The sequence below is a fragment of the Macaca nemestrina genome, chromosome 7 (assembly GCF_043159975.1).
Source record: "Macaca nemestrina isolate mMacNem1 chromosome 7, mMacNem.hap1, whole genome shotgun sequence".
NCBI lineage: Eukaryota > Metazoa > Chordata > Mammalia > Primates > Cercopithecidae > Macaca > Macaca nemestrina.
In genome coordinates, this window is record NC_092131.1 from 160,585,790 (window position 1) to 160,595,610 (window position 9,821).

Genomic DNA, 9,821 nt, shown 5'->3' on the forward strand with positions numbered 1-9,821 from the left:
AAAAACAAAATGCTGGTCGTGTTGGCATGCACCTGTGGTCCCAGCTACTTAGGAGGCTGAGGTGAGAGGATTGTTTGAGCCCAGGAGGTCAAGGCTGCAGAGAACCATGACCATTCCACTGCACTGCAGTCTGGGTGGCAGAGTAATACCCTATCTCAAAATAAATAAATAGGTGAAGATCCTAGAGAACTGAGGAAAGAAGCAAAATAATGTAAGAAAGAATGGCGATGAGGAAGGCAGGAGAAACAGAGGGAATGAAGGGGTAAGAGGAAGAAGAACATAGAGGAATTTGAATAGTTGACTCCTTCATGGAGAACCTGGGAAATCACATCTCCACCTTCTCTAAGACAACCGTCTGGAGGAATCCGAGCTTGTGTGCGAGGGTTGTACTCTGCAGCTTGAAGGCCCTGGATCACTCGTGTCTCAGACACTCACTCCTCTGCCTCCTTCACAGCTACACTGACCTGTGGCAGGACATGGGAAGGTGCTGCCCTCAGAGAGGGGGCTGGGGGGAAACCCAAGGCAGGGAGAGCCAGCAAGAAACTGCCAGAACTGGAAAGGTAGGGCCGGCAATGAGGGACAAGAACACGCCCGGCACTCGTGTGTCAGGCGATGGATGGGCCGGGTTGGAGGTATAAGCGGGCTGGGCACTGGGTCTCTGTCCTGGCTGCCAAGAAAAAGGGGCAATTCTTTTTCTTCTGTATCAGGCACTTGCCCAAGCCTTAGGTCTACTATACCAGCAGCCAGAGAATTGCTCTTTGCCCTACCTGCCCAGATGTCTCTCACTGGAAAGGTGAGGGCAAACCTGGAAATGGATGCTGAACTGAAATCCAATCCCATAGATTCTTAGAGCAGTAAGGGGCCTTATATCCATCTATCCTCCTCGTTCACATTTCAGAAGTAACAAAGAGGTTAAGTGGCTCTGCCAGGGAGGTTAGGGCCACTCAGCTAGGTGGTGGAAAAGGCAGTGTGTCCCGGCTAGGTCCCCTGACTTCCTGTGCTCTTGTCGCCCCGGCTTGAGTGCAATGATATGATCTCAGCTCACTGCAACCTCTGCCTCCTGGCTTCAAGCGATTCTCTAGCCTCAGCCTCCCGAGTAGCTGAGATTATAGGCGCTCGCCACCAGGCCTGGCTAATTTTTGTATTTTTGGTAGAGACGGGGTTTCACCATGTTGACCAGGCTGGTCTTGAACTCCTGACCTCAGGTGATCTGCCCACCCAGGCCTCCCAAAGCGCTGGGATTATGGGCGTGAACCACCTCGCCCATGTTCTCAACTTCTTTCATTAACATCTTGTATTTCCTGGCCGGGTGCCATGGCTCACACGTATAATCCCAGCACTTTGGGAGGCCAAGGCGGGTGGATCACCTGAGGTCAGGAGTTCAAGACCAGCCTGGCCAACATGGTGAAATCTCGTCTCTACTAAAAATACAAAGATTAGCTGGGCATGGTGGAGGGCACCTGTAATCCCAGCTATCCAGGAAGCTGAGGCAGGAGAATCACTTGAACCCACGAGGCAGAGGTTGCAGAGAGCCGAGATCGCACCACTGCACTCCAACCTAGGCGACAGTGCCGGACTCCATCTCAAAACAAACAAAGAAACATCTTGTAGTTCCTTCTGAAGGCAGAGTCTGCCCCCACCTACTGCAGGCAAAAAACATAAGGGTACATCTTGGGGCAAGGCCTGGAGTCCCTGTATAGCTGTAGGATGAGGTCAGCAGGTTCTTCTGTCCTCTTAGTCATGCCAGGAATAAACGTTGAAACTCTAGAACATCTGTTCTTTTATGACTCAGTTTCCCCAGTCTTTGATGCTTGAATAGAAAGGATGTGGAGAAAATCAGACTGACCAGTATGGAGGTGGAAATGATGGCCTCTTGAGTGCTGCCAAAAAAAATTAATAATAACAATAATAATAATAAAAAGTGACGGGGGGCGGGGGAATTCAAACACTTAAGCATTAAGCAGGCCAGAGAAATTTTTTTTTTTTTTTTTTTTGAGAGGGAGTCTTGCTCTATCATCCAGGATGAAGTGCAGTGGCATGATCTCAGCTCACTGCAACCTCCACCTCCTGGCTCAAGCGATTTTCCTCTCTCAGCCTCCCATGTAGCTGGGATTACAGGTGTGTGCCACCATGCCTGGCTAATTTTTTGTATTTTTAGTAGAAGCAGGGTTTCACCATGTTGGCCAGGCTGGTCTTGAATTCCTTACATCAGGTGATCTGCCTGCCTCAGCCTCCAAAGTGCTGGGATTACAGGCGTGAGCCACTGTGCCTGACCGCCACTGTAAGTTTTTTAAAAATTAAATAAGCAACAAAAAAGGGGGAAACTGGGGTGTAGAGGAATGTGTCAAGGTTGTTTTTGTTTTTGTTTTTAGACAAAGTATCACTCACTCTGTCACCCAGGCTGGAGTGTGCCATCATGGCTCACTGCAGCCTCCACCTCCTGGGCTCAAGGAATCCTCCTGCCGCAGCCTCCTGAGTAGGTGGGACCACAGGTACACACTACCATGCTCAACAAATTTTAAAAATTTTTTGTAGAGATGGAGTTTCCCTATGTTGCCCAAGTCTTGAACTCCTGGCCTCAAACAGTCTTCTTCCTTCAGCTTCCCAAAGTGCTGGGATTACAGGCATGAACCATTTTGCACCCAGCCAATGTGTCAAGATTTTGATGGTCATTAGGTGGCTGTTCTGAGACAGGCCGTGAGAGTCTCTCTGCCTTGGCCACAAGGCTAGCTTACATGTCTGAGCAGATAACTTTTTTTTCTTTTCCTTTATTTTTTTATTTTTGAGATAGGGTCTCACTTGGTCACCCAGTCTGCACATGATTGTGCAGAGGCACAATCATGGCTCACTTCGGTCTCGACTTCCTGGGCCTAAGTGATCCTCCTGCCTTAGCCTCTGGAGTAGCTGGGACCACAGGCACAGGCATGTGTCACTGTGCCCAGTCAATTTTTAAATTTTTTGTAGAGATAGGGATCTCACTCTGTTGTCCAGGCTGGTCTTGAATTCCTGGGCTCAAGCGATCCTCCTGCCTTGGCCTCCCAAAAGTGCTGGAATTATAGGCGTGAGCCACTGTGCCCAGCCAGAACCTATCTTGTAGTATCTCAGTTGGTTGATCCTCCTGTTCCCTAGAGGTCTGCTTTTTCTTTTCTTTTCTTTTCTTTTCTTTTTTTTTTTTTTTTGAGGCAGAGTGTTGCTCTGTTGCCAAGGCTGGAGTGCATGCAGTGGTATGATCTCAGCTCACCGCAACCTCCGCTTCCCGGGTTCAGGAAATTTCCTGTGTCAGCTTTTGAGTAGCTGGGATTACAGGTACCTGCCACCACACTCAGCTAAGTTTTGAATTTTTAATAGAGATGGGATTTCTCCATGTTGGCCAGGCTGGTCTTGAACTCCTGACCTCAGGTCATCTGCCACCTTGGCCTCCCTAAATGCTGGGATTGTAGGCATGAGCCACTGCACCCGGCCTGAGGTCTGCTTCTTGAAGTGCCTGAGTCCTTACCCCCCTCAAAGACCTTCAGGACCAGGCACAGTGACTGGTACCTGTAATCCTAGCACTTTGGGTGGCCCAGGGAAGAAGATCACTTGAACCTAGGAATTTGAGGCCAGCCTGAGCAACATGCTGAAAACTCATCTCTACAAAAAATAGGAAGATTAGCCAAGCATGGTGGCACATGCCTATGGTCCAAGGTATTCAGGAGGAAGAGGTGGGAGGATCAACTGAGCCTGGGGAGGTTGAGGCCGCAGTCAGCTTGTGATCAAGCCATTGCCTTCCAGCCTGGGCAACAGATTGAGAGACCCCATCTAAAAAAAAAAAAAATTCAGGATTTATCATGCCTGAGGGCTGCATCTCTTGGAGAACCATCACCCTGGGGTACAAAACTGGGGGAGAGAAGGGCCTGGAAAATGGGATGTGTGAGGTGAGGGGTTTCTGGGGTCCTCACCCCAGCCTGCCTCATAGCTGTGCCCACCTCTACCCCATCCCCAGGGCAGCACCAGTGGCAGGAGCAAAATCACCACTCACCAGCCTCTGCCAGGCCCAGTGCTGGTTTCTGCTTCTTCAGATGACAAGCAGGGCCTCTCACCGGGGGGAGAGAAGGGAAGGCACAGCCTTTGACCTGTGCTCCTGAGTGGGGCATCTGTTCCTTTGAGGAGACTTCAAGTCTTCTGCAGCAGGAGCAGAGCCTCTCCAGTGTGTGTGTGGTGTGTGTGTGGTGTGTGTGGTGTGTGTGTGGTGTGTGTGGTGTGTGTGTGGTGTGTGTGGTGTGTGTGGTATGTGTGTGGCATGTATGATGTGTGTGGGGGGTTATGGGTGTGGTGTATGTGGCATGTATGTGTGGCGCACGTGTGTGGTATTGTGTGTTGTATGTGGTGTGTGTGGTGTGTGTGTAGTGTGTATGGTGTGTGGTATGTGGTGTGTGTGTGGTGTGTGTGGTGTGTGTGGTATGTGAGTGTGGCATGTGTGGTGGGTGTGGTGAGTGGTGTGTGGTGTGTGTCTGGTGGGTGTGGTGTGTGTGGTATGTGTGGTGTGTGTAGTGTGGGTGTGGTGTGTGAGTGTGGTATGTGTAGTGTGTGTGGGGTGTGTGTGTGTGTGGTGGGGGTGGGGAGGTGGGAGGGGGTTGGGCTGTCATGTTCCACTGGACCCAGTGGTGCAAGGTCTTATTCTAGTAACAACTCCCAGACATGCACTGTGGGACTTGGTGTCCTTCCAAGGGACTTTATGACCCTAAGACCCCACTATTCTGTGACAATACCTGTGATTCCCTCATGCATGTGCAGAGCAGACACACTTCCATGGAGCCGCTGCTACTGTGCTAGGTGCAAAGGACACAGGAATGCGTGGATCCTGTGATGCCCCCGCGCGTTTTCGGGAGTGATAGCCTATCATTCTCATTGTCTTATGGAGGAAGGAAACCAGAAAGGGCCCAAGAAGAAAACAGGCCCCAGGAGGCTCAATGGCCGCCTTCTGTCCCTTTCCAAGAGGTTGTCAATGTGGGCGCTGGGAAGTTTGGTTTCTCGGCTGCTTCCTGCATCCAAAACATTCCTCACCTCTGGTCGGTTCAATGTCCTTCTCCGTCGGGGCCTCCAGAGAGGGTGCTGGAGGGCTGGCCAGAGCCCAGTGGACACATGAGAATGGGAGAAAGGTGAGGGTCTCTTTTCTCTTGGAAAGAGGCATGAATGGGTCTTCACCTGACAGGCGAGCCCTCAGCTCCCAGCCCCAGCCTCTTTTCCTGGCCTCTAGGTTTCCCCTCCTTCCCAGCAATCTCTGACCTCATAAATGGAGGGACTAGAGTTTGTGGGAATATCCGGGGATGGGTGCAAGGTTACGCCAGCAGGGCGCAGGATCTAGCAGTGTTCACTGACCCTCCGCAATCTGAGTCACTCTTGTCTAAAACGAACAAAACGTGTCACCACGCCTGTGTGTGAGCAGTAAGAACATACTCTCTCCTGACACTTCAGAAACTCAGGAGTTCCTGTGATCCTCCTCCTTCTCCAGAACTCAGAACCCGCAGAACCTCACCCAGTGCGAGAGGAGGCAAAGGGGACAGGAAGGGTCTGAGGTCAGGGACCCAGCTTGCGGAGGCAACCACTGTAGGAATGCCTAGGACGTGGTCGGCCTCCCTCCCTCACGCCGCCACCAGGGAACTTCCCTGCATCGTGTAGTCACGGTGGCGTGGGTGGGGGGTGGGCGGTGAGGGGTGGGAGGTGCAGCTCCTAATTCCATCTGTGGGCTCTGCGCCTGCAGGCGTGACCTCCAGAATTCGGGTGTGCGTGGGGACTGAGTCCACAGAGCATGCAGTAGCCCGGGATCTGGGACCCTGGTGCCCGTGCATCTCCGGGTGGGCCGCGTGCGAGCCGGGGTCCATTTCGCAACTCCCAAGGCACACGCCCCAGGGGATCCGCGGCTGGAGACTCGTGCAGGCCCTGGGCCACTGGGATCCTGGCTAGGAGGCTGCCGGCCCGGAGTGGGGAACGGAGGCAGAGCACCCTGGAACGCAGCAGCTGCGCGCCTCCTCCCTTGTCGCGTGGACTGGGCGCTAACGGCGCCGGAGGCGTACGGGGCGAGAGATGCGGGGACGGTTGGCGCAGACACGGGTGGCGCCCAGGCCGGTGCGGGGGGTGGCGGGGACACCGCGCGGGGAGCGCCGAAGGGCTCCCCCGGCAAAATTGAAGGAGTCAACCTGCGCCTTCCGGGCTTGCCAGGTGAAGGGGTGTGCTGCATCGTATGCGCTTAGCGAAGCAGGGCCATCCATGGCTAAATGAAAAAAAAGAAATCGAAAGTATTCGATCTTTAAAAAAAAAAAAAAAGAAAGAAAGAAGGCGGGCGTGGTGGCTCTCGCCTGTAAGCCCAGCACTTTAGGAGGCCGAGGCGGGAGGATCACAAGGTCAGGAGTTCCAGATCAGCCTGGCCAACATGGTGAAACCTCACCTCTACTAAAAATACAAAAATTAGCTGGGCATGGTGGCACATGCCTGTAATCCCAGCTACTTGGGAGGCTGAGGCAGAAGAATTGCTTGAACCCGGGAGGCGGAGGTTGCAGTGAGCTGAGATCATGCCACTGCACTCCAACCTGGGTGACAGAGTGAGACTCCGTCTCAAAACTCAGAAGAAGGCCGGGCGCGGTGGCTCAAGCCTGTAATCCCAGCACTTTGGGAGGCCTAGACGGGCGGATCGCGAAGTCAGGAGATCGAGACCATCCTGGCTAACACCGTGAAACCCCGTCTCTACTAAAAAATACAAAAAAAAAAAACTAGCCGGGCGAGGTGGCGGGCGCCTGTAGTCCCATCTGCTCGGGAGGCTGAGGCAGGAGAATGGCGTGAACCCAGGAGGCGGAGCTTGCAGTGAGCTGAGATCCAGCCACTGCACTCCAGCCCGGGCGACAGAGCGAGACTCCGTCTCAAAAAACAACAACAACAACAACAACAAAAAACTCAGAAGAAGAAAAAAAAAAAAAGAAATGGAGTCTCACTATGTTGACCGGGTTGGTCTTGAACTCCTGGCCCCAAGTGATCCTCCCTCCTCGACCTTGCAAACTGCTGGGATTACAGGCAGGAGCCATCACACAGGGCCCAAAAGTATCTATCTTTTGAAGACCTATGGAGGAAATCATCATGGGAAGGGTCAGAGCTTTGTTGTGCTTCTTTACACTTATCTCTTGTTTGGTATTATTGATACTATTTTGAGTTTTCACCACTCTTGGGGGTGGTGGGTAGGTCAGGCCTCAGTTGGGGCCAGATGGAGGGTGGCGCCGTGGCAAGCCTTCAATGCCTTCAGAAACCCGGTCAGTAAAGGTGGTGTGCGTTGGCTTGTGGGGAATGACAGCAACAAGGGCCTGGCCCAGAGGCAGCACACTTTCTCTGGCTGCAACCCTAAGCCAGCCCAGTGCCTCCCGGTGGGAACCTCCATCTGGAGTCAGGGTTTCTTTCCCCCTACCCCCACTGCAAGTGGAGTCTCTGGGTCCTGCCCACTGCCCAATGCTTCCACCCTCCTTCAGCCCTCTCCGAGGTCCATTCCTCCCCTCCCGGGTCCAGCGGCTTCACTCTCATTAACAACAGCATTTATTGAACCCCTACTGGGGAAAGGAACATTAAATGTTCAACATGATCCTGACAGGTTGTTTTTTGAAAGGTGGAAAACTTGTGGCTCAAAGGCGTTAAGTAGCTCAGCCCTAGGTAGTAGCAAGTGGCAGAACGGGAATCTGAACCCTCTCCGGAGCGTTTTGGCTCTTGGCCCTCCCTTGGATCCTGAGCATGGTCTGGAAGCCCTAGACATGCCTATCTATGCTCCAGTGCCTAAAAGCCGTATCTCCATGTCTCCTGGGGCTGGCCTGTGGAACCTTATAGAAGGCAGGGGCCCTGTCTTAGCACTGCCATTCCCTCCAGCTCCTTAACACCCCCTTGCCAAGGGAGCTCAGCAGTCCCCACTTAAGTCAGGGAAATCGTGAAAAAAAATCTGAGCTGGGAGTTGATGTTCCTAAGGCTGCTGGATCACAGCCACCTACAGTTACTCAAGGAAGAGTCTCCCTTCTGGAAAAATGTGGCCAGGGAGATGAAGTTGACCAACCCAGCACCCTGCTTCTCTCCACTTGCACTCCGGGTGGTCCTTCTTGCTTCTCAGGGATAGGTAGCAAGTGGCTGCCCCACAGCACCCAAATCCTGGAAGGTAAGCTATGTTGTCGTCTGCCCAGAACCCCTGCTCTTTAGGTCCCACTGCTCCCAACAGTTAGGTAGTGGGAGTGCTAGGGAGTTGGAGAAAACCTCATTGGACGCTCTTGCAGGGTAAGCAACCTTTCCACCACCAGAAGCAGTCTTGGACGTGGCTCTTACCACGGTGATTGTCATCTCTTGTCTTCTTAAAGGGTGTAGATGTAGAAGATCCAGGATCTTCTTGCTTCCTAGCTAAAATGTGTTGAGAGAGAGGTTGGAGACACACCCTCAGGCACTGGAGGTGGGGGCGGGGGTGGGGGGGGTGGAGGACCATCAGTGTTTCCTCCATAGCTACACTCACAGCCCCTGGGCACCCCCTTCATACTCATGACAGCCAAAAGAAAGGAGAGCAAAGAAACTGTGCCTAGGCCAATTTAAAGTTGAAAGGAGTGGGCACAGTGGCTCATGCCTGCAATCCCAGCATTTTGGGAGGCTGAGGCAGGAGGATCACTCAGGGCCAGGAGTTCAAGACCAGCCTGGGCAACACAGCAATATTCTGTCTCAACGGAAAATTTAAAAATTAGCTGGGTGTGATGGTGCATGACTGTAGTCCCAGCTACTTGGAATGGTGAGGTGGGAGGATCACTTGAGCCCAGGAGTTTGAGGGTGCAGTGAACTGTGATTGCACCACTGCACTCTAGCCTGGACAGCAGAGACCCTGGCAAAACAACAACAACAAAAAAAAAGGTTTAAAGGCCCAGATTCTCACTAGGGTTAGGCAATACATCAGGAGTCTTCTTAGTTCTGTTAAAGCTTGTTGGTCTCTTACCAAGACAGGACGTAAACCAGGACAACTGGAGGTTTCCTTGGGTCTAGGCAACTACCCTACCAGAGAGGCTTTGGGGGAACCAGGCTGCTAAAGAGGTGACAATGACCACTTTCACTTTTGTGGGCACAGGGCTAAAAGAAGAGGGAAAAGGAGTAAGAGAGGCTCTCTTGGACTTCTTTTTTTTTTTGAGACGGAGTCTCGCTCTGTGGCCCAGGCTGGAGTGCAGTGGCCGGATCTCAGCTCACTGCAAGCTCCGCCTCCCGGGTTTTCGCCGTTCTCCTGCCTCAGCCTCCCGAGTAGCTGGGACTACAGGCGCCCGCCACCTCGTCCGGCTATTTTTTTGTATTTCTTAGTAGAGACGGGGTTTCACCGTGTTAGCCAGGATGGTCTCGATCTCCTGACCTCGTGATCCGCCCGTCTCGGCCTCCCAAAGTGCTGGGATTACAGGCTTGAGCCACCGCGCCTGGCTCTCTTGGACTTTCAAAACATGGCTTTAAGAGTTGCCACTCAGGATGCAATCCTTAGACTAAATCTGATCCCTTTGTTAAAATGGCATAACGTTTATTTACAATATTTGTACAGTTTGAGTGACAAGTCAGGACTTCACAAAAACAGAACCATTCTTTTTGAAGGAAAGTGGCAGGCAGTAGACTTTCCCTACACCTGCCAGAAGCAAGACAGACAAACAGATCTATAAACATTATGAACTAGGCAGACGGACGCTGGCCTTTTTGCTTCTTGGAAGGAACTGAAAAAATGCATAAAAACAACCTTGGGTGCTGCCCCCTTCAACAATGAAACCACACTGCGGAGGGAGGGGGGCCCACCAAGGCAACTCCCCAGCACAAGA